General features: G+C 38.6%; 1 long non-coding RNA gene across 1 annotated transcript; it reads right to left on the reverse strand.

Annotated features, from left to right (window-relative positions):
• Positions 1 to 22,144: 22,144 nt before the first annotated feature.
• Positions 22,145 to 23,590, reverse strand: LOC107690940 (uncharacterized). Its single transcript, XR_001634499.1, has 3 exons — positions 23,387 to 23,590; positions 22,790 to 22,868; positions 22,145 to 22,382 (listed from the first exon to the last, which is right to left on the reverse strand). It is a non-coding gene; the product is annotated as an uncharacterized LOC107690940 (long non-coding RNA).
• Between the last annotated feature and the right edge of the window lie 530 nt (positions 23,591 to 24,120).

The raw sequence follows: 24,120 nt of genomic DNA on the forward strand, positions 1-24,120 counted from the left end.
TGGGGCAGCCCCCGACCCCCGCCATTCCCCCTCTCTTCCCATCCTTTTCTCCCGCTCCCGGAGCCGCCCCAAGCGTAAGCATGCCTCCGCTAATGGCGCAGCCCCGACGCCCGCCATTCCCCCTCTCTTTCCCCCCTCCATCTTCCGCTCCTGGAGCCATCCCAAGCGTGCGCATGCCTCCGCTAATGGTGCAGGTAGTGGGGAAATACGGAATGCCTCCCGCAGGAGCCTTTGACTGTATCTTACACTGCCGAGCAGTTCCCGTTCCCGTAGGAGCCTTTGCCTGTATTTTATGCCGCAGCAGTGCTTGCTTCCGCAGAAGCCATTTTCTCTTTTCAGACACCGTAGCAGCGGCCACTTCCGCAGAAGCCACTTTCTCTTTTCAGATGCCGCAGCAGCGCTTGCTTCCGCAGAAGCCATTTTTCTTTTCAGATGCTGTAGCAGTTCCCACTCCCACAGGAGTTTTTTTTCTTTTCAGATGCCGTAGCAGTTCCCACTCCCACATGAGTTTTCTTTTTCAGATGCCGCAGCAGCGCCCGCTTCCGCAGAAGCCTCTAGTTCTCTCTTCTAAGCCTCAGCAGTGCCGCTACTACAAGCGATGTCCAGCACCCCACCAATTTTAAGTCTTGCAATTTTGGGGGGTTATCAATGCTCCTCTCTGGCTGCTGTCCCGTACTAATTGCATCTTTGGGGGAGCGCTCTGGGTCCGGGCTTAGACCCGAGCTCGGACCCCTCTCCCCGGACAGGGGGAGTACCCCGGGCTCGAGCATCTATCCAATCAGCACAAGAGAGAACCTCTATAAATAATCAAAGCAGCCTTACCTCCATTATCTCTAGGATTTCAGCATCCCTCCACCACCCCGACTCCTCACCTTCAGCCCGTTCCTACCCCAGCATGGGGAGGAACACTCGGGGGGGGGGGGGCGCTCTGGGTCCAGGCTTAGACCCGAGCTCGGACCCCTCTCCCCGGACAGCACGCCAAATACGCATAACCTTTACTCTGTTCATTATATGTAAGTGTGAACTCGTGAAATAAAGAAAAACATATACACAGTTATTATAAAACAAAGTAACATATTTGTACTAGACAAGTGTGAAATTACTGTGGATAAAAAAAAAAAGTATACTCTGAACCCCATGTAGATTGACACAAACTGAGAAAGTCAAAAAGTGTTAGGCTGTGCCCTGCTCTCCACTATGTCAGATATCAAACAAAGAATCATTTTACCCTCTGTCTTGTGTCGCACCACATACATTGTAGACAGTATCACTGATTAGAATGGGCTCTAAATGTTTGGGATCACGTGTATACCTCTGACCACTTGCGATCAGCGCGATCTTCAACCGGATCAACTGAGATGATCTTAATATAGCACACATAAACAGTGTGAGCTACAGAGAACGACAAACAGAAAGCGGCAGTCAGGAAATGCTCAGAGAACAAGAAAAGGTGTCAACCGTATCAATGAAAGAACAGAACACGTAAGTAAAGGAAAGCGGCAAGAGGGAAAGAGGAAATGGGTTAAAAAGGAGGGGGACTGAGAGAGGAAGAGGAAAAAGACAGGAAGGAGGGAGGGAAGGAGAGATAGACAGGCAGGGAAGGGCTTCTTTAATGAATTAATGACTGCTCTCTCTTTCCACATCTCCGCTCAGACACAGACAGAGGGGGGTGGGGGTCTATAGAGCAGCGCCGCAGATGAAATAATAAATAAACACATGAATAAGTGAAGAGATACACACGAGGCGCAGCACTCACGCAGGAAGATGGCTGTCTCACTCTCTCTGCCTCTCTCTATAGTTCCATCTCCTGAGTGATGGGCTCGAACTTCAAGCAGCTGGAAGTGTTGAAATATTTAGCGATCACGGGGAAAGGGTGAATGCTAATTTTGGGCAGTCCTATGCGCCCGTCTCGCTGCGCCATGCGCCGGGTCTCTGGTGACCTTGTGCTTGGCGAGGGGGGAAGAACTTTGGGCATGCTAACAAGACGCGAACTAACTAGCGTCGACACTACAAACGCACGCAACGGTGATGTTATCTGGCGTGTGCATCGATCGCAAAACGTAAAGCTGGCTAAATAGGTCCTGTGAAGTAAACTCTTCGCTCTTCTACGATGGCTTCCCAACACTGGCACTATTGTTTTACACATGCTTACATAACATCACATGACTGTCAGGTCAACTGACTTGACACAGTTTGGTGCATGTAACTGGCAAGCATATGAATGAGGCAATAATCTAAACATCTGAGGCGTAATAGTGAGATTAAGCCAGATGGCACAGCAGTTGTAGTAAACAATACAATAAATGTCGCTTACAATAACACAAAATGGGTTATAACCGTCTAAACGGCCTACCACAGGTGTATCCTTTTGATTAAACGAGTGGCTTATTCAAATGTATCCATCGTTTACTCATCCTTATGTCGATCCAAACCACTTTTTTTTAAGTGTGAAGATGCCGAGTCTCATGCCAGGTTTTATGATGTCAGTGTTGCCATCGGTTGCATGCCTTATATTCAATCACAACGCAATGTGTTTTGAAGTGTGAATCAAATTTGCACTGCAAGAAATCATTTTCTTCATCAGTAATGAATGAAAATAGTCTGGTTCTCCAGAAAAATATCCAAGAGTCTGTAAAACCAGATAAATTGACTTTCTGTGAGATATTAAGATTTGCTTTTTACAGAAATAAAACATTTTTATTTATTAAGAATTGAGGTTTAAATATATTTTTCTTAGCCCCTCTGCAAATAACTTGTTCTTGTTTTAAACATAAACCTCAGATTCATGTTAACAAAAAAAAAAAATTCAAAGTGGTATGAAATGTGTAAGTTTCTATCTGAAGGCAAATCTTATTTATACAGATTTGTTTCTTAATGGAATAGTTCACCTAAAAATTAAGATTTGCTGTTAATTTACTCCATCCATCTAGGTGACTTTTTTTTCTTCAGTAGAACAGTAAATACGTTTTTTTAGCTGAAGACGTAGTCCTTAGTGATCATAAAATGCAAGTCAGCTTCTGTCCATTTTTAAGTATTAAAAAAGCATATCAAGGAACACAAAATTAATACTCGTGGCTCCTGGCGATATATTGAGGTCTTATGAAGTGAAACAATCAGTCTGTGCAAGAAACTGAACATTATTTACAACATTATTACCTGAGAGCCTCAGACAAACTGTCCGGAGTGATGTCCGGTTCGTGAACGAATCATTCTTTAAACCAGTTCACCAAATTGGACTGAACCATCTGAAACAGTTCACAGCTCGAGCAGCATGAAACAGGGCTAAAATACTGATTAAAGGGATATTCCACCCAAAAATTAAACTTCTGTCAACATTTACTCACCCTTGTGTCATTCCAAACCCATATATTTTTAATTAAGTGTGAGAGATTTTTGTCCTTCCACTGAAAGTCCATTTCACCAAAACTTTGATGCTTTGAAAAGTTCATAAAGACATTATATAAGTAGTCCATATGAATAAAGTGATTTAACCCAAGTCTTCTGAACAGACAATGTTGCTTTATATGGTGGACATATCTAATTTAGGCAATTATTCACATATAAACATTGATCAGTGTACATACATAGAGCACATCAAATATGGTAAGCGAAAGCTTGCGTGGCACAATATCAGACCCCTTTGGTTCTCAAGCAAGCATTTGTGTTTGAATCTTCAGTTTACCATATTTGATGTGCTCTATGTATGTACGTTGATGTTTGTGAATAAAAGCCTAAATTAAATGTTTCGAAATGAAACGCACCACACAGACATCTAAACTCATAGTGATTTTGCTGTGATATTTTGTACATCTTGGAGCTGTGTGCTTTCCGCCTATCGATCAGTATGAGCATTCTTTTGTGTTCACAGAAGATAAAGAGCCATACGGGCTTGGAATGACATCAGGGTGAGCAAATGATGATAATTTTCATTTTTGTGTGAAGTACTCCTTTAAGGCCAGCTTGGACTGTTCCTGCTTCAACGCTGGCCTGAAGTGACTGTGGTTGGAGGTCACAGAGGGACAGGAAGCGTGGGGTGAGAAGAGAGGAGCAGAGGCTTGGCTTAAAGGATGGATGGAGAGGCTCACTACTATGTGACATGATTTACAGACGGGGCTGCTGGGAGACATCTAGCCGCGCTTTCCCCTGCCACTATAATCGCAGCGCTGTGACCGGCTCCAAAGTGTCTACTAGGGCTGCACTACCCCTCACACAGACACACACCCAACCGAGGAATCCAGTGTCTGTCCAATTACAGGCTGCCGTTGTCAGACAGACTCCAAAGGCTAGACACGAGAGTGTGGAGGAGAGAGCGAGAGAGAAAAGGAGGACCCGGGAACAATAGGAGCAGTGTGACGTGCGACGCCTTCCCATTGTTTTGGCCCTGGGTGTCCTGAGACCTACAAACACAAGTGTATTTACACACAAGACACACAGTCAGATATATTCATGGAATCTTACGCACATGGGAATGGGACATTTGTCCCTCGCTTTTGGTTTCTGTATAATTAAGCACCAATTACAACAGACAGAGATCAAAACAGGAACATGGGAAGGGTCGTCATTCCAGTACTGTGGTGGTAAGATGGTAGAGGGATGGTACTAGATGACACTTTGATATATTAGAGGAGAAAGACTGTCACAGTCATGCCCCGTGGTATTTACTGTACATGGTTCTCCAACAATGCCATTTTACCAGCATGGTATGTCAGAAAGACTACGGCATTCCCATGGTACCCTGTGCAACAAACGTGGTATTACAGTGGCAGATGTCCAAAAAACTTGGTATTACCTTGTATCATGTTCAGAAAAACATGGTAGAACTATGCTACCATTTCCAAAAATAAATAAATAAATACGGTAGTATAACCCTAACCCTAACCCTAACCCTAAATGTCCAAAACAAATCAAAACCTAACCCTAAAAAAAAGTCAACTATCAAACCTCATGCCATTCAAAACTTTTATTTTCTGTGAAACAAAATATAAAAGTAAAAACTAAATAGTTATTATTTTATATGTCAAGGTGGAAACAGGCTTCCATAAGTAAGCAACGACTTATATTGCTGAAATAAAAATAAAATAAAATAAAATCTATATCCACCCGAACACTATTATAAATAATCAAACAAATAAATACATACATCATTTTAAATGAAAATAAATAATGTAGTATTGTCGTGTCATCATGTTCAAAACATATGGCAGAACCATGTAACAATTTCCAAAAAAATAAAATAAATAATGAATTTATATCCTGTGAAATAAAACAACAAAACATATATTTTTCAATAAAACAAAAATGCATGGTTATCACTTGCTGTCAATTACATATTTAACAAAATAGTTATCGTCTCACTTTATTATTATTATTATTATTATTATTATTATTAGTTGAACTGGAAACAGGCTTGAGGTGAGCTACAACTTGTATCAGTGCTTCCTTAAAAAAAAAAAAATTAGAAAAAAATTAAATAAAAAAAAAAAATGCAAATGCATGACATCCTTGGTCTAAGCGGCCATGGAAATACCCATGGTAGCATGTCCAAAAAGACTTTCCACTCTATTGCAGCGAGTCAGTCTGGCCAGTGGTCTTGGCAGATAGGACATGCTGGCACAGAAGGTGGGTTTGATCTTGACTGGAGATTCGTAAGGTCACACTGCACTCTAAGGCCCAGATCTACTGTCACTCTACATTGCCACTGCTTCTCCTGCAGTTTCTGCGCGTACATTCAGAAATGAGCAACGCCTGCATGAGCTCACCGCATGCAGCCCACCTCCATCTCCCTCTGCTTCCCTCTCAATGTGTTTGTGGTAATGACTTACGCATGTCTCTATTAAGACTCTTGGCACTTGGCATGAGACTTTCCCACTAGCGTTAATTGATACGGCTCTCCGTGCTGTTGTGTAGAGGAGTGGGTCCACAGACCATGAGGACTTGCTATAGTTTTACAAATAGTAGAGTAGCGGTTGTGGTACAGAAACATAATCATAAGTATGAAACATCTGATCTAAAGTGTTCAACTTGAAATCCAAGTAAGTCTCTTCAAGGAAGAGCAGAAGACTTGCTCTTCATCTGTTTAAGTGTGCTAGAGTGCTCTTTGAAGACTCTGAGGATCTAATAATTGTGCTTCTGATTGGTGATGCTGATCAAAGAAATTAGAGTCAATCCGATGCTCAATATTTGGTGAGTGGACCGTGGTGTCTTGACCTCTGAGGAGACTTGTGCACGCGGGCAAACACACTCTTGGGTGAATGTGACAGAGTTTATTTTTGACCACACATACATACATATGCATATGCGTGCGCTTTCATCTCCGCGGGCCCTGTGTGAGAGCTGCTGCAGAGCCAATGGAAATGAGGTGCCCAGCTGTGTGCCAGCAGTGGCCCCCAGCTACACACAATGACCCTTGTGTGTCTGCGGAGGAACCGTTCCCATAGCCAGCCGATGTGAATTTGCATTTGTGCATATGTAGAAAGTTATTACATGGCTCGTTGGAATACCAATCACAATATTCTGCAGTCAAATACTTTTCTGCAATGACACTTAACTGTATAACTGCCCCATTTTCCCCTAATTTACCTTTGATTTGCATGCATTGCATTCTATATTGTTTATTCTACATGATTCAATCTATATATTTGAGCATGTCAGCAATCAGCACCATTTTAAAATGTGCATAAGGGAACTCGGTAGTATGATGTAAAAGGGAATCCATGATGAATCAAACATCAAATAAACCATAATTAACAAATAACTGGGAAGTAGTCATGAGGTGCCATGTTCATTACAGTAGCATCTAAGAGATCTCGAATCAGCATAAGTTATGACTTCACAGCTGTGTGTGATTATATTAATGACAGTCCTTCGCCAGGAGTTTGATTGACAGGCAATCTGACCAGTCATAACGCAGAATCTGCCATTTTGTCCGGTGGATTTGAACTTGAGAAATGGTGTGCATTGACGTCTTTCCGCGGTTGAAACAAGATACCTTCTGATGTTCATTCATGTTTATTTTGTGCTTTAGCTAGTAAAGAGGAAGAGATGATCGGTTCATGTGACACTTGAACTGAGACGTTACATGTTACGACACATTAAAGAGCCACAAAACAGTATATATTGTTTGAATTTATAAAAAAATAAAGAACCCTTTATGAACCCTGTCGCATCCCACAACCTCATCATCTGCAGACAAAATTTCACTGGAACTTGTGTTTCTATTTTCTTTTATTTCTCTGTGTATTTATTTGTATTCAGTGTCAGTTATCATGTATTAATGCATTCAGCTAATATATTTTTGCTATTTCCCATGTCAATAAATAATAAAAGTACCTAATTGACACAAGACTTTTAATGCAAAGCCCTAACAGTGGCTACAAGATAGTATAACACCAGGCAGATATAGTAAACGCAATATTAATTAAAAATTATGGTAGCATTTTAGATTCACTAAAGTGTTGCAAAGGTTATTTATAACACCATTGAGTTCCTATAGCACTTTCAAAACATAGTTCTTGATGGAACCTTATAAAAAGGGTTCTATTTGGAACCAAGAAGGGTTCTGCTATTGTTACAAGCCCTAATCTGGTTCCGTTTAGAGCCATTTTTAAGAGTGTGCATTATAAGGACTGCAAACCTACAATTGATTAAAATGAAGGTACAACAAAGCACAAGAAAAAAAAACGGAGATATATTTAATAACCATGTCATTTGAACTGTCGCATGATGAATATACAGCGATATACGAACATGTACATTAAGACTCAATCCTGCACACTGCAATAATCAGTCTCTTTTTCTCCAGACTCCAGTGCGTGATGTCCAGTCTCCCGCTGCTGCGGCGTGTGATGATTGCCGCGCTGGACCACCCGCAGCCCCTCGCAGCGCGAGAAACGCAGAATCCAGCACAAGGCCTCCACCGCTACCACTGCCTCGGCCGCTGCCTCATTTTACGCTAAATTAAGCAACATAAATTGGCAGAACAAAGCAAAAAAAATGGTTTAATGGCTAGGGGTGTCTGCTGGAAAACAGAGAGTGGTTAGAGAGAGAAAGTTTCGGAGAGGAAAACAAGACCAAACCAGAACGAAAGATCGCTCGTAAAGTTAAAACCAAAGCCAGACGGAACTGAATGCTCTGGGTTTCAGATATTCCCTTTGAACAGAGAAATTATTTCATAACTAGAGACTTTTTGGACTATTTTTGGGGCCTGAGAGCAGCGCAGGGAAGAAATAAAGCCACATGCACGAGAATAGAAGGAAACTGTAAAAACACAAAAAAGAGTTTAACTTGTGGCAAATAGTTCGTTTTGGGGGCTGGAGGAGTGGGCAGCTATAAATGAAGAATGATGTATTCTTTAGAGCATCGTCACCAACCCCGTGCAAAAGAGGAGTTTAAGAAAGTCTTAGGAGAGGTTTGGTGAATAATGTGTTTGTGTTGTTCAGATGAAGACTGGAGAAGTCCAGGAGAAGGTTCAGTGATTCGCACACCCGATTCCGCTTTGAGAGCAGTTTTCTTTTCAGCAGATCTTACTCTCAACTTCCCATGACTCCCAGTCATCTTTGTAAGTGTTTCTCGCTTGTTTAGGCATTGAGAAGCCAATCTAAAAAGGTAACAGCAATGCAGCCTTTCATGACACCTTCAAACACATTTATTTTTCTGCTTAAAAGGTTAATCTTTTTTTTTTTTAAATCATTAATTAATCATCCTCATGTCTTTCAAAACTCATAAGAATTTTGTTCAAAACATTTGTTCATTAAAAATATTAAATTAAACCTTTTTTTTTTTTATATGAAATCTGATTGCTTTCTGACCCTCCATTAGAATTCCATTCCACCAAAAATCTGACACTTTAAAGGAGATTGTAAAGAAATACACATGAATTGAGCACTTTAAAATGCGTTTCCTAAAGAGATACAATCACTTTATATGATGAACTGATTTAATTTAGACATATGAACATTAATGATCAACACACGCAGAGCAATCAAATGGTAAACAGAAGCTCAAACATGCTGGTTTGATGCAAAGGAATCAGTGGGGTTTGTTTTCATGCGACAAGCAATATGGTTGACCTTCTGTTTATATTGATTTTAGGCTTTTCTGTCTTTTAAGATTTTTTGGTGTTTGGAAGTAAGATCTGGATCTTAAGGTGTGTTCACGCCATATCGGAATTCCCGTAATTACGAGATTCCAACTTGTAAAAAGCATTCACGTTCTTGTAGAACTCATAATTACAACTTGTGAACTGGGAGTTTTCTGAGAGCTACGACTTGCACCACGTGACCGCTGTACCACCTGACCACCGCAGGCTCTGTTTAGATCGTGTTGCCATAGAAAAGCATAATTCCGAGTCCGAGGACGTGAACAGCTCCAAGTCGAACGTCAACGTGCTGTCATCTCGAAATTACGGTAATTACGATATGGCGTGAACGCAGCATAATTCAGAAAATACTGCATTTGAAAAGATATTCTTGCCTGTCTACCGATGATGTTACTGGGTAACACTTTAGTTTAGGGACCAATTCTCACATTAACTAGTAGCTTATTAGCATGCATATTACTAGCATATTGGCTGTGCTTTGAAAGTGCTATACTGGACCTTAATGGGGTTATAAATAACCTTGGTAAGACTTCAAACTAGGGAACACTATTAATTAGTCGCTAATTAGCATGCATATTAAATATTGTCTGTTTATTAATACTTATAATGCACATATTAATGTCTTATTCTGCATGAGCATATTTTAGATCCCTTAATTCACCCCATACCTTCATTTAACAACAACCTTAATATTAATAAGCATCAAATTAGGAGTTTATTAAGGCAAAAGTTAAAGTTAATAGTGAGTAGTCCCCAAACTAAAGTGTGACCAGGCACTGTACTAAAATATTCTGAATGTGTATTCCTGTGATACGTATGCATGATTTTTATTAGCTGGTTCTTTTTTAGTGAATTGGAAATGGACAGTTCAGTCAAAGTTAGTCGAATTTCTGAACAAATGACTCTAATGATTTGGTTCCTTTCAGTGAGTAAAAAAACATATACAGCCTACAACTAACCAACACTCTCTGGCAATCATGCTTAATATTATGGACATCATGCTTAATATTATTATTAGTAGTATTTTAGAAAAATCTTTTAGTTAGTTTTAGTTAGTTGCATACATCTGTTACTATAGTGTCTGACTGGTTGTTCACATGACAACGTGTAGTTAAGATACATATTATTTAATAAATATTTAATAAATATTACACGTTAACACATTTGTTTAATTAGCAGCATTAGTTAAGGACTATTTTTGAATTGCATTTATGCCATTTAAATTGTCTGTGTAAAAGGACTCTTCAATGGAATTACATTTCTTTGTTTCAAACATTTATTCCTTTAAAGTTCTAAAAAAGCTTTAAGGAACTGGAATTGTTAAGAAGAATTGTAAGTTCATGATTCCCAGCCCTATTTTTGCCCTCTGGTTTTAGGGTTAGAGCTATGGTCGGCTGGTCATTATGTCTTTTTCTAGGGTTATATTTAGGGCTGTGATGGTCTGATATCAATGTTTTTTTCCAGAAACTACAAAGAATGTTCTGCCAGGGACACGTCGTGCTTGTGTAAACCACTCAGCTGTGTATGATAGTTTTGTGCATTATGGTGAATGACCAAACACAAGTATGTTTAAGTTCCAAGGTGCATCCGTGATTGGAGCTGGTGTGCTTGTTGAGCATTTACCCATGTGCATGACCATCACAAACACATGCTAGCTTGTGTTCGACTCACAGCCCCCTCCGTGGACCGTCTGTATGCCAGTCATGTTCAGAGAGTGAGTGAGGGGGTGGCAACTCCTTTAAAAATGTGGGAATGAGGGCACACACACAGAGAGAGAAAGCCTGGGCCTCTGCTTTCACACATTCCAGTCGAGGGCATATTGAGCTCATTAACATTACTAACTAACAATGCCTCTTTGTACTGGCAAATGGGGTTCGAGAAGGCGCCAAATTGCCGCAAGTGTCTTAGTGTGTGTGAGAATGCTTGGGTGTGTGGTGTCTTCATTTGTGTGTGTTTCTGTAAAGGGGGAGGGGTGGTAACATGTATATCATGTTACACAGACATGCATTAGCAAGCAGGGTTATGATACTGCCATGCTTAATGTCTGAATAGCCCAGCGGTCTCTGTGATTCAAAATTTGCAAGCTTCTTTATACACTTTATCAGAGACATTTATGCTCACAAACAGAAATTGCAATCACAGTTACATCCAAAATATTCAAATGTGGTCAACATTTACTCTGATGTTGTTCTTTGTCATTATTCACGGCACCTCACGAACTAGCATGAATGAGATTTGTGAGCTATACAACAAAGTGGATGATTTTAAGTTAATAATGACCTAAATTGCAATCTGTTTCTCAGAAAACCATTTGGAAAAGTAACAGTAGCTATACAAGCTTGAGGGTGAGTAAATAATTAATGCAATTTAATTTTGGGTTAGGCATTCGGTTGTTTTCTAGTTAGCATTAGCATCCCTGTGTTTACTTTTGTACTGTGGTGTTTGAGTTTCTTGTAAATCACACTCTACACAATAATCTAAACCATAATTAATCTCCTTACTTTAAAAAAAAACAAAAAACACTACTCGGGACTTCTCCGTCATCAAATCTTTCCAGCCTATATATGCCATACCGATGTTTTTTTATCTTCGTCGGTCTTTTGACTTTAGACTTCAAAACCCACCCAACTGCTACTCAAAACTAGCCAATGACTTTTAAGGAGGGTCCCCCGGTAAAAATCGCATTCTGGCAGGTAAAATACACGTTTTTTGACGGGGTACCCGTGGTGAAATTCGCATTTTAGGGGCTAAATATTAAGTAATTGGGGTCGCTTCAGCAACAGTGTTAAAGTAGCCCAATTCTGCGGGAAACGGCGGACTTGGCAACACTGTTTAGTGAAACACCATGGGTCGCATCATTTCAATATTTGGCACTACATTGAAGGTGGTGGCCTGCATCATACATAGTTAAAAGATTTTATAAAACTGAGAGTCTTCATCTCATGTGAGTGCGCACCATTCAGACGACTCTTCACAAAAACACTTTCAATATTAGCACCAAAACTACTGAATGCAACTGTAATATCTACAACACACTTGCGATTGAAGCTGAAATTCTTGTCAGCTACTGTCACTTGAAGGACATGTTGCCCTCTAACACGCTTTCACAAGGTTCAACGCTATAATGTGAATTAACAAAGGAATGCGCAAAAATACAGAAATTCATACTTTACTAGTTGGTGGGTTGTCCGAATGACTAGTCGTCTTAAAGGTATATAGTTCACACTGCTGGGGAGTAACGAAGTACATGTAACGGCGTTACGTATTTAAAATACAAAATATGAGTAACTGTATTTTGTTATAATTACATTTTAAATAGGTGGTAATCAAATTACAGTTACATCCGGAAATTATTTTAGATTACCAAAGTGATTACTTTGAATTTTAATGTAATTTCTTAATTTAATATTTAAGTTTGGGGATTTTAGCCAATAAGGCAACTGATTCTCCAAAAATGGACGACACAACAGAAAGCCATTCGCGTAATGCATTTCTCTCGTGGAAATACAAAGACTATTTTACTTATAAATCTGAAAAAGGACGTAACATCTCAGCACAATGCAATGCCTACCTGCAACAAAACTTCTATCAGCATTGAAGGATTCAACGTCTAATCTGAAAAAGAATCTTGAGGGAAGTTGTTCTTGATCTTTGAAAATTTTTATCCAGTAACTCATTTTTCTATTTTCTCATATTTTGAGCTTTGAATGGTTATCATTATGTTTAATATTTCTAAGAATTTAATTGAAAAATGACAACGAATTCTCCTAGAATTCACACTTTGTATTCAGTTAACAGATCCATATGAATCATGCATGAAATAAAAGTTAATGAAGCCAAACGATAGCTTTGTGTGCTTTACAGATGAACTTGAAGTCTTTATTCATTCGAAATGTTCAAGAATAGACTATCTTTGGCACGGTAATGCGCGTTCATGATCCGATTCGTGAACAGATGATTCTTTTGATTCAATCTTTTAAATTAATCATTTATTTGGTTTATCGAAACCAGTGTGAAGGGTTCACATTAAACTGGATAGATCTGGGGTGCTTCCCAAAAGCATCGTTAGCGAACTGTGTTTGTTAAATTACATTGAACTATAACCACATTAAGCTACTTGCGATCGTAGTTGCTTTGGGAAACGAGCCCTGTCAATTTTGACTCAGTGATTCTTTTGTGCCGATCGCTTCTCCACAGAGAGGATTATCAGTGATTATCAGTAATCACTTAAAGTTTGGTCCCTTCATTAAACAAATCTATTGTATAACTTGGAGATCTGTGCCAGTTGTTTTGGCTACTTTTATGATATGTTTGGTGTGTTTGGATTCGTTTTGAAGCTTGGAATGCACCATGAAACATTACGGAATCCCATTCATTGTATTCAAATTTAATTTATATTGATTGCCAGATTTAAATGACACAACTTTTTTTTTTTTCATAGAAATGCTGTGGAAAACTGATGTTGTTAAAAATAAAATGCAAGGAAAACGCAAATCTTATGACTGGTAGATGTCACTTTTATTTAGAGTTGGAAAACATAAAAACAAGACATTAATATGTTCCTTTGTGTATAGCTTAAGTATTTCAAAGTATTCTAAAGTATTTTGATTAAGTTACTAAACCTGAGTAATCTAACAAAATACATTACTGATTACTTTTTAAAGCATGTATTTTGTAATCTGTAGTGAAATACATTTTAAAAGTTACCTTCCCAGCCCTGATAATTCACCAAAAACTGAAGGTAACACTTTAGAATAGGGAACACTTATTCACTATTAACTACGACTTTTCCCTCAATAAATTCCTAATTTGCTGCTTATTAATAGTTAGTAAGGTAGTTGTTACGCTTATTTATTGGGTAGGATTGGGGATGTAGAATAAGGTCATGTAGAATAAGGCATTAATATGTGCTTAATTTGTACTAATAAGTGGCTAATATTCAAGTAATATGCATGCTAATAAGCAACTAGTTAAAGGTGGGGTAAGTGATTTCTGGAAGTCAATGTTGACATTTCAAATCACCAAAACAAACACTCCCCTACCCCCAAAGGGTCTCGCCCCTATTTTGATAGCTCCGCCCCACACATACGTACGCAACCCAGGCAACGATTAGTTCTGTGAAACAAAGCAAAACCAATGTTACACCGTTTACACCAGACGCGAGCGGCGTGACAAAATACTATAGAACTCATTATAATCAGTGATGCTGTCTACACCATAGATATATATATATATATACATATCTATGGTCTACACTGGATGCGGCACGACACGACAAATCCCCGACAGAAAACTGCTGCTGCGTTCTATTCATGACGTATTGACAAATTTCAAATGATTTTCAACGGTCGCTTTGTCGCGTCCAGTGTACTAGACAGACTTTAGCTGTTGCGGCGCGGTTCATTCTGCGATCCATGAGGTTTGGGATGTACTTTAAGGAAGCACTGATTTAGAGCTAATTGTATGAACATCATCCAGTTAGACTAATTTATCTAGCACAAAAATGAGTAAACAAAAATCTAGATAAACTAGTCAGCCTCACTACTTGACCCGCTCCTAAAATGTACCATCTTCTATCTTCATCCATCCCGAGGTTGCTTTTTATTGGCCCTCACCATCGCTTCCTCTTCTTCCCTACATGATTCCCTCCGGCTCATACTCGCATCTCTCCCCGGCCCTGAGAGAGAGACAGACCGAGTGTGGAAGGAAAAGGTTAAAACAGGCCGTCTTTCAAACGCTCTTCATCGGCTGCTGGCCTGCATAATTTATGGGCTTGTTACTGTAATCAAAAATTCTTATTTATTTGGAAGGGTTGTTGGGGAGAGGAGAAAGAAAGAGGGAGACAGTACACCACACACACACACACACACACACGCTTCCCTGCGAGCCTCCAGCTTTTCATGTGAAACGAGGTGCTGCTTTGTTGTCCCCTGGGTGGGTCCTACAGAGCACTCCGACACACACAAACACAGAGACGCATGCATACCCAATAAACTCTCTCGCACACACATGCATATTAAAATTGCTTCTTTAAAAATCTTTAAAAATCTTTATGATGGATGCAGTGCAGCGCGATGTCTGTCCCTCAGGGCGGGGTCCGACTGCTCGCTCGCAAACACACATGCACATGCATAAACACAAACTTAGTGATTAGTCTTACTTCAACCACATGTATAGTAAGTTTGCATGTAAAAGCAATGCCACAGAGAGCTTGCACGATCAGAAGCGCCATCTGTAAGTATACTGGGTGTGCTTTCTCAATACTTATCATTAGGAAAGACAGGATACACTCAGTATTCACAAACGTGGGTAAGATCTTACTCACAGTTCTAAAGGAAAAGTTTCCCTATAAGCCTGGGAAACTCCGGCAGAGAGGTTTGGTTGGCTGGATCTCTGGCCACCATGGGTTTCGAAAAGTGTCTGCCATCCAGTGTGGTTTTGTGAGGAGAGGCTCAGAGAGAAATAGGACATAAGAAAGTGAGACTGATGTTTTCTGAGACTCTGGGCAATAAATATTTCTAAATGAGTGTGTTAAAGGACTCATGCTGTGAGATCTCATTTTTCTTGATCTTTTGAAATAAGAGTTTGATGTGCTATGTTTTTTTTTTTTTAGAACTCAACACTTCTTTCACACTCCAAAAAGTCCAATAAACTAAGAGCCACAAATGACTTCTGAAACCCTTGGAATTCTGACATCAAAACCCTGAAAGATTTGTGTATCGATGATGCCTATGAAGTGGTCAGAAATTTCGACTGGCCAGTCACAGTGAGGTAATCATGAGAAAGTATTGGAGATACTATTTGTTTTAAATAACAGGGGCCAGTTTCACCAGCTGTGCTTAAGGTACAGCCAAAGTAACAAACTGAGGTTATATAAATGTTGTGGGAACGTTGTTTTGAAATGTCGCTAAAATGCTAAAATTGTATTGTTGTGATTATAACACTATTTGAATGTTATGAAACATTATTTTCACCCAAAAATATAATGTTATTTGAACATTTAGTTGTAATATGCTTAGTTTTCTTGTTGTGATTAAAACAATATTTAAAGGTTACAGGAAAGTTGCTTACACATTCTATTAACTTTATTTTCACCCAAAGTATAGCATTATTTAAATTTGTGTTTTTCAACATTCTAAGAATGACCATTATGATAACTTTCCTCCAGTACCAATAACAACCTGAGGACATTCCGAGAATGTTGTTGTAAGAACTTTTTTTTTCTCAATGTTGTGAGAACGTATGTCAAATATTGATAAAGTTATAAGAATGTTCCATAAACATTACTTTATCAATGTTTTGTTCTAACATTTATATAACATCTAAAAAAAAATAACTGTTGAAATAAAACAGCAGATTGATTGAAATGCATAAATCAGTTACCTGGCAGACTTTTTCTAAGTTTATTTTTGGCATTCTTGCCTTTTATTATGACAGGACAGTGTAGAGCTGACAGGAAGTGAAGTGGGAGAGAGGGGGCGGGATTGGGAAAGGTCCTCGAGTCGGGATTCAAACTTGGGACACCTGAAGCACAACAGCGCTTTTAGCACCCTACCTGACAGACTTTAATCGTTTTGAAATACAAAAATAAAATGTAATATTATATATGTATATACTAGTATTTATAACCCTGATGAGGACATTACATTCCAATTAAAGTAAGAAGTCATGAACATTTAACAGATTCTGACAAATGCAAAAACTAAATGATAAAACTTTTACGATATGACTTTAAATATCAACACCAAGCTATCCATCAATCTGCAATGCATTTGAAGGGTGTGTGTGTGTGTGATAGAGAGTGTGTGTGTGTGTAAAGTGCGTGTGTAAAGTGTCCTACCCGGACTGTGGTGGCTTCCCCAGACATGAGTATATGGAGCATCTCACATAGTTGGAATCTTGTAAAGCGCTGCGGTTCAAACCACCGTTTCAAACGTTGACCTCAGAGCCGTGACAGTCAGAACACACTTATCACTTCCCGAAAGCCTGGCCAACCCCAGAAGCAGAACATTATGACCAATGACATCTGTATCCCAAGCCCTGCTTCAGACACCGGTTCTTCTCATATGTGTGTGTGTATGGATGAATCTTGGGTGTACACTTTATTTTGATAGTCCACTTTAGACATTCTGTTAAAGGGGTCATAGGATGCCCATTTTCCACAAGTTGATATGATTCTTTAGGGTCTTAATAAAAAGTCTGTAACATAGTTTGGTTAAAATTTCTCAATGGTAGTGTAAAAAACACCTTTTTTACCCTGTCAAAAACAGCTCTTTCAGATCAAGCCGTTTTTGTCATTTCCCTTTAAATGTTAATGAGCTCTGCTGACCCCGCCCCTCTCTTCCGAGCTGTTCTCAGAGAGACTGTTTACTTTAGCCGCATTCATCGTGAAACTTGCTAATTAGTACATTATTAGGAAAGGCGATTTGCAAAGATTCCTTACAAAACATGTCAACTAATTCTCATTAATTTGCAGCTGCATGTCTACTAACTCAGAGTAGACTGGTTAGGTTTAGGGTTTGTAGAATAAGTTGAAATAGTCAGTATGTTGTGGACCCATCAAAATAAAGTGACAGAATATATTGAGCAGACAGTTTACTCATACTCTAATGACTGCTAGTTGACATGTAGTTGCAGTTACTTACTGTTAGTAGAATTTCTAAAGTGGACTATCAAAATGAAGTGTTATCGACTCTTGTTTTAACTATTTTCAGTGAACCCAATTTGGAGGTGTTTGTTGTTGTATGTTTATTTGGTAAAGGAATGATATGGACTAAAGACAACTTGAAGCAATATTTCACCCAAACATTTTGTTATCATTTGCTCGCCCTTGTGTTATTCCTGTTGACTGATATATTTTTTTCTGTGCAGCACAAAAAGGTTTTTTTTTTGGAAGCAAAAGCATACAAAATCTGACAAAATGACTGGTTACACTTTATTTCGATAGTCCACTTTAGACATTCTACTAACTATAAGTAACTTTGTAACTACATGTCAACTAATTATCATTAATTTGCAACTACATGTCTACTAACTCTCAGAGTAGACTGTTAGGGTAGGTTTAGGGTTAGTAGAATAAGTTGACAAAGAAAGAGTTAGAAGATATTAAGCAGGCAGTCTACTAATACTCTACTAACTACTAGTTGACATGTAGTTGCAAAGTTACTTACTGTTAATAGAATGTCTAAAGTGGACTATCGAAATAAAGTGTTACCAAATTACTTTTTATATTACATTTTGACACAACATACTGATAGTGACCATTTCTAAACACAACTTTAGGTCAGTGCTTAATCTTGCACTTGCTAACTTACTATTCAGTTCACAGTACCAGAAAGTATTATTTTTACCGCTTATTAATACAGCTCTCGTTGGCTCTGTATTTCCCTAATTCTACCCAATACATAAACTTAACAACTACCTTACTAACTATTAATAAGCAGCAAACTAAGAGTTTAAAGTCTTAGTTAATGGTTTGTTAATGGCGAGAATTGGACTTTAAAATAAAGTGTGACCAAATATTCAATTTGTTTGTTGACTTATCTAACATGTTTTTGACTTCATGACTTATCAAGAACATGTTCAACTGTTCTTCTTCTTCCACCTGACATGCATCACTATCCTTAAAAAATTATGTTTAAGATTCAAGTGTCATATTCTCATGTGTTAAAATAATTTGATCTACTCTAGTTTTGTTCTTCTTTTCTTAATGCTCCTTTGTATGTAATGATACTATAGCTTAGTCTGACGTGTCCCAACAGTACTTCCGTTTTCCATTGCATGCTTCTAATATTAAATGCTTTGCTTCTGTTCTGCTGAGTTTAATATTGCTTTTTGGATCTTCCAGCCTTAATGATTTTTGGTCATTTTGTCTGCATCTTCATTTCCCTGAATTCCAGCATGTGCTTTCACCCACATAAAATGAGTTAATATTCCAAGCTGCCTTAAACTCTAACATAACCATAATTTCTGTTAAGACTTCACTTAGATTTGAAATTATTTTAAACTCCACCACTGAATCAGAAAAAAATTATAACTTAATTTGGCCTCACTTTATGAACCCAACCTAGCGGCATTTGAAACTCTATCATCTCTGCTGTATATGATGTTCTTTCTGTAATTCTCCCAGATTTTCCTTTTAGAAATTCTGGAACAATCACCAAAAAACACAATGTCAGGATTCTCTCTGACATTTAGTGAAATACAGCGGGTCACGTCATTTCCACACGGTGAAACACATTGAGGGGAGTCACCCTTTATCTGAAGATAAAACCCATTCTCTGTTCTTTTGCCAGAAAATATTTGATTAGTCAGTAAATGTAGTGACTGGGATGGTTGGACGTCATTTTCTATCAATGAGCATTCTTTAAAGGGAATGAAGGTAACTCCGGTTACAGCAGGTTAATTTGAATAGCCTTTACAGTCCAAAATGTGCCCTAATGACTGAATCTAATTTAGTATTGTGACAGACAATGATTGTTTCTTATGGTAAAAAAGGATATATAATTGGAAATGTCAATAATAATATTGAAAATGAACTACAAATGAGCCCAACTGAAGGAAACTGTTTGCTTTAACTCTTGTCCATTTGATTTGTTTCCCAGACTTTGCTCTCATCAGGTGTTTTTGAAGAGGTGGGTGTGAGAGCGACTCTGATCTGTTTGATGGATATTTTGAACGTTATGTTTAAAATCAGGTGAGAAACGCCTTGCACAGCCTCTTAGACCTGATTTCTGTGTTGCTGAAAATCATTCTGAGGGGGTGTGTGTGTGTGTGTGTGTGTGTGTGTGTGTGTGTTTGAAGTTCTCAAACAGGAATCTTTCAGCTGTTTTTTTTTTCCCAGTCTCTTTCTCCTTCTTTCTCTCGTGCACACTCACACACACACACACGCGCGCGCGCACACACACACACACACACACATGGCGTAATGATTTTTCTACTGTACAGACCGTATATTCTATTGCCCTACACCAACCCTACCCCTAAACCTACCCCTCACAGGAAACGTTGTGCTATTTCAGATTTTCAATACACTCCATTCTGTGTGATTTATAAGCGTTTTGAAAAGTGGGGACATGGGGTAATGTCCTGAAAAGTCACCTTCTCCTTGTAATACCTATGTCATACCCTTGTCATTATACAAATTTATTTACACACACACACGTATACGTATTGTTACTCTACACTAATGTTATGTTATTGTTATTATACTGAAAAAGTTTTCTGAACGTTATATATAAAACAGATTATTAGAGAATGTACAAGAAAAAAGTATTCTGTACTATGTCTTTCTACTTCAAAATGACGTTTAATTTAATTAGACATTTCTTTGCAAATAGTTGAGCTCAAATACATATATAAATTTAGATGGAAATGCCAAAGTTATATTTACTTGATGTTTTGTGTTTAATCAATTAAAATAAGCTTTATCTGATAAATGTATAAACAAACTCAACAAGAACTGTGTTTAGTCTGTACTTGAAAACATTATTTACTTACAATTTCTGAGTAAAAATTGTTTCCTTTTTTCAAGTAAATCCCACTCCATTTGTTTTATTGTACTCGTTTAAGTTTGTTTCAAGGAAATTTTATTTTGGTTGTATAAAATTAATTTTCTCAGTTGCAGTTTGATTCTCATAATTTTCAGTAATTCAAATCCGTAAATTGCTTTGCACTGGCATTTCGGTCTCAGTCTCATGGCAGTCAATGCACATCCTGTTATCTGTTGACTGTGCATAAGAATCAACAATCAACTTTCAAGTGTGTGATACATAGCTGCCAATGTTCCTGTATAAATACATTAATGCAGCATTAATAAGTATGAGTAAAAGCACCTTTGTGTGATAATACGCCACTTCTTGCACATTGAATCATTGCATTATAAAATGGTCCACCCATTCTTCTGCTAAGGCCAATTTCATAGCCAGGATTTCACAAGTTTGCATGTTCATATAATCTTGAGATAACGATAAATGTTTAAACTGGTTTGTCCACAATAGTGAGTCTCAAGTGCGAGACTTAACTCACACTCACCCACGTGCACATATTTTGTCACAGCATGAAGACGGGCTTTGCAAATGGCCTTTTATGATTTTTTTTTTTCTTTTTTTTTGTATGGTTTGATTTTTTTCTTGGGCAATTTAATTGTCATTGTCACCTTTGGCTTTGCACAGCTTTAGAACACATATGCATGAACAATTCAGTCAAATAATTAATGTTTTCTTGGTTTTTATTGTAAAATAAAGAAGACTTTGCTCATCCAAGATTCTCTTGTTAGATGCAAGGGTGTGTCTTCTGTACCTCTGGTTCGTCTGGAATGCCCTTTGAGGCAAATGGTGTTCCACAAGGCTCGATGACGGAACCGCTTCAGAACGAGGAGGGACGTGTTTGCATTTCAGGTGCTTAAGTGTATTTGGAAGTGTGCAGTCTCTCTTCATCTCAAGGGCAAACCTTCTAGAAATACCCCATCAAATACACCTGGGTGGAACTGCCAGACGTTTCTTTGGCTCTTAATTGCCAAACTTCTACTGAGGTGCGACTTCTAGGCCAGTACGTCTGAAATGAAACTAGCAGCGGTGTGTGTGCAGGCAGCGAGTGTGTAGTATGTTACACCCGTCACAGACCCCCGCCTCCCCTCACTCCAGCGTGGGGTGGTAATTGATTCTCCTCATGCCATTAGTCTTTGAGACAGAGATGCACCAACAAGGGAGGGTGCTGTCACTTAGAGCCGAGAACGGTGACCAGTTTGCACACACACGTTCTCACGCAATACAAAACTAACGCACACACATACACACCTATTACTTTTGTCCACCAAGGTCTAGGAAATCAAGGGCAAAGTATAGATACACATGCAAAAATGAATGCACACACAAATGCAATTTCATAAAAGAGAAAACTGTATTATTCATATTTTTAATGCAAGAAGACATTGAAGCATATCATGTCTGCCGAGTTGACATTACCAGTAGCCACTGTGACCCAATTTTCCAACATGTACTGTATATACACACACACACACACACACACACACACACACATGTGCAATATATATCTGCCTGACATCCATGTTAACTGTGGGTATGCAAGTATCTCAGACAGCACACCTGTGTCACGGTTTGGCAAGGGAGGACCCAGATGCAGAATGAATAGGGATACGTTTATTAACAAAATTGGGAACAAAAGGACGAGGCAGGAAGATAGTCACACACAAAAGGGCAGGGCACACGACAGGAGAACAGGCTGATCGGTGATGGGGTAGCTCCAGACTCTGTGGCTATGGAGACTAGGTAGCAGCTCAAGGAACCACAGGCTTGGCACTGGGGAAAGTAAATCTTGAGGCACCAGAATAGGGTTATCACGATATTAGATTTTTCACACCACAGTTATTGTGGCCAATTGTGCTGAAACAGTTCTACTCAGCCGTCATCGAGTCTGTTCTGTGCACTTCAATAACTGTCTGGTTTGGTTCAGCTACAAAATCAGACATCAGAAAACTACAGAGAACGGTTCGGACTGCTGAAAGGATTATTGGTACATACTTGGCAATAAAGCTCTTTCTGATTCTGATTCTGAAAATAATTCACGATATCGATATAATCGCGATATCTATAGAAAACTCTGGGAATAAGCCAAATTAATTTTTACTTTGTTGATTTAGTTTTTCTTTTTACCCAATTAACATAAGGATACTGATAAGGGTGCATGCATTTTCACTTATTCAGGTCACAGCTTCCCTGAGACTCTGACTTTCTGTCTTCTTCGAAACTCCCTATGAAATAACAAGAGAGAAAATACTGTCAAGTATAAACAGTATGAGGAATAAATATTAACATCAAAACTAATACTTTAACCTGTTAACTTGCGTACCCGTATTTTAATCTCTTTAACCTATATTTAAGCAGGCGCAAATGAAGTCATGCAGTTAATGCTCTTCATTCATTATAAATTCAGTATTAATGTGCGTCTAGAGCGGCAGCAGATGAAGCAGTAAGTGCATGGCACTGCGACCAACTTAACATTTGACAGAGTTTAATGTAGCAATGTGGTCGCTCAGTTTTTCTAGATTTGTTTTAATCATGTAATAGATCTGAACAAAGAAATGAAGTGCTATGCACATGTATTGGCCATGACTTGATTGCAAATACAAATACAAAAATTAGACGAGTAAAGAATGTGGTACTTATTTAAATAAAGGGGTGATTCTTTTAATATGAACACCGGAAACCGCTGTTAACAGGTTAATGTAACGTTTCCCATTCCATGACTAGTAAAATAATGGCAACGTACTGTCTGTATAGTATTGAACATGGTTTTCTCTGAGTAGCGCGGCCACGCGCTGCGTCGTCTTGTTTGACAGGTGTCAGCGTTAAGGTGCAATACTGCCACCTGGGAGGTCAGCCAGCTACTGGCGCTGGAGTAGGCTATTTGCATGTTGTGTTATCATAAGTGTCCTGTTCATTTTAAATATTGTGGTTATCGCCAATAACGGTATATAAATCACACCCTAAATTAACATTATGTTGATATTTCATGATTTGAATATCACGGTAATCATCAACACCGGTATATCGCGACACCCCTACACCAGAATGTCCATCAGGTCAGAAGAATCAGCGACCAGGGAGGACTCAGGAAGCAGGGCAGGAACCAACACGATAGACACACAGAAAGACAAGACAACCGGAGAGACAGATCAAAAGTAAAAACTTTTGAAACAATGACTAGGAAGAATAACCAAGAAATTAAACTGAAGTAATAAAATAAATACTAGAAATAACTAGAACTTATGAAAACAAAAGGATAACAATAGGAAAAAGCTAGGAATAAATGACTAGAAATACCAATAAAATAAGTAAAGACAAGACCGCAACCTTGCTGAAAACTAGAAAGAAAAAGGACAAAATCAAAAGGTTCAAGAACTAAAAAAAACTAAACCACAAAGACTGAAACTAGACTATAGACTAAACACGGTAACAAATAAAGACTACAATTTAACAAGAGGGAACAAACAAAACTAGACT

The sequence above is a fragment of the Sinocyclocheilus anshuiensis genome, unplaced genomic scaffold (genome assembly GCF_001515605.1).
Source record: "Sinocyclocheilus anshuiensis isolate Anshui unplaced genomic scaffold, SAMN03320099.WGS_v1.1 scaffold830, whole genome shotgun sequence".
In the NCBI taxonomy this organism is placed as follows: domain Eukaryota; kingdom Metazoa; phylum Chordata; class Actinopteri; order Cypriniformes; family Cyprinidae; genus Sinocyclocheilus; species Sinocyclocheilus anshuiensis.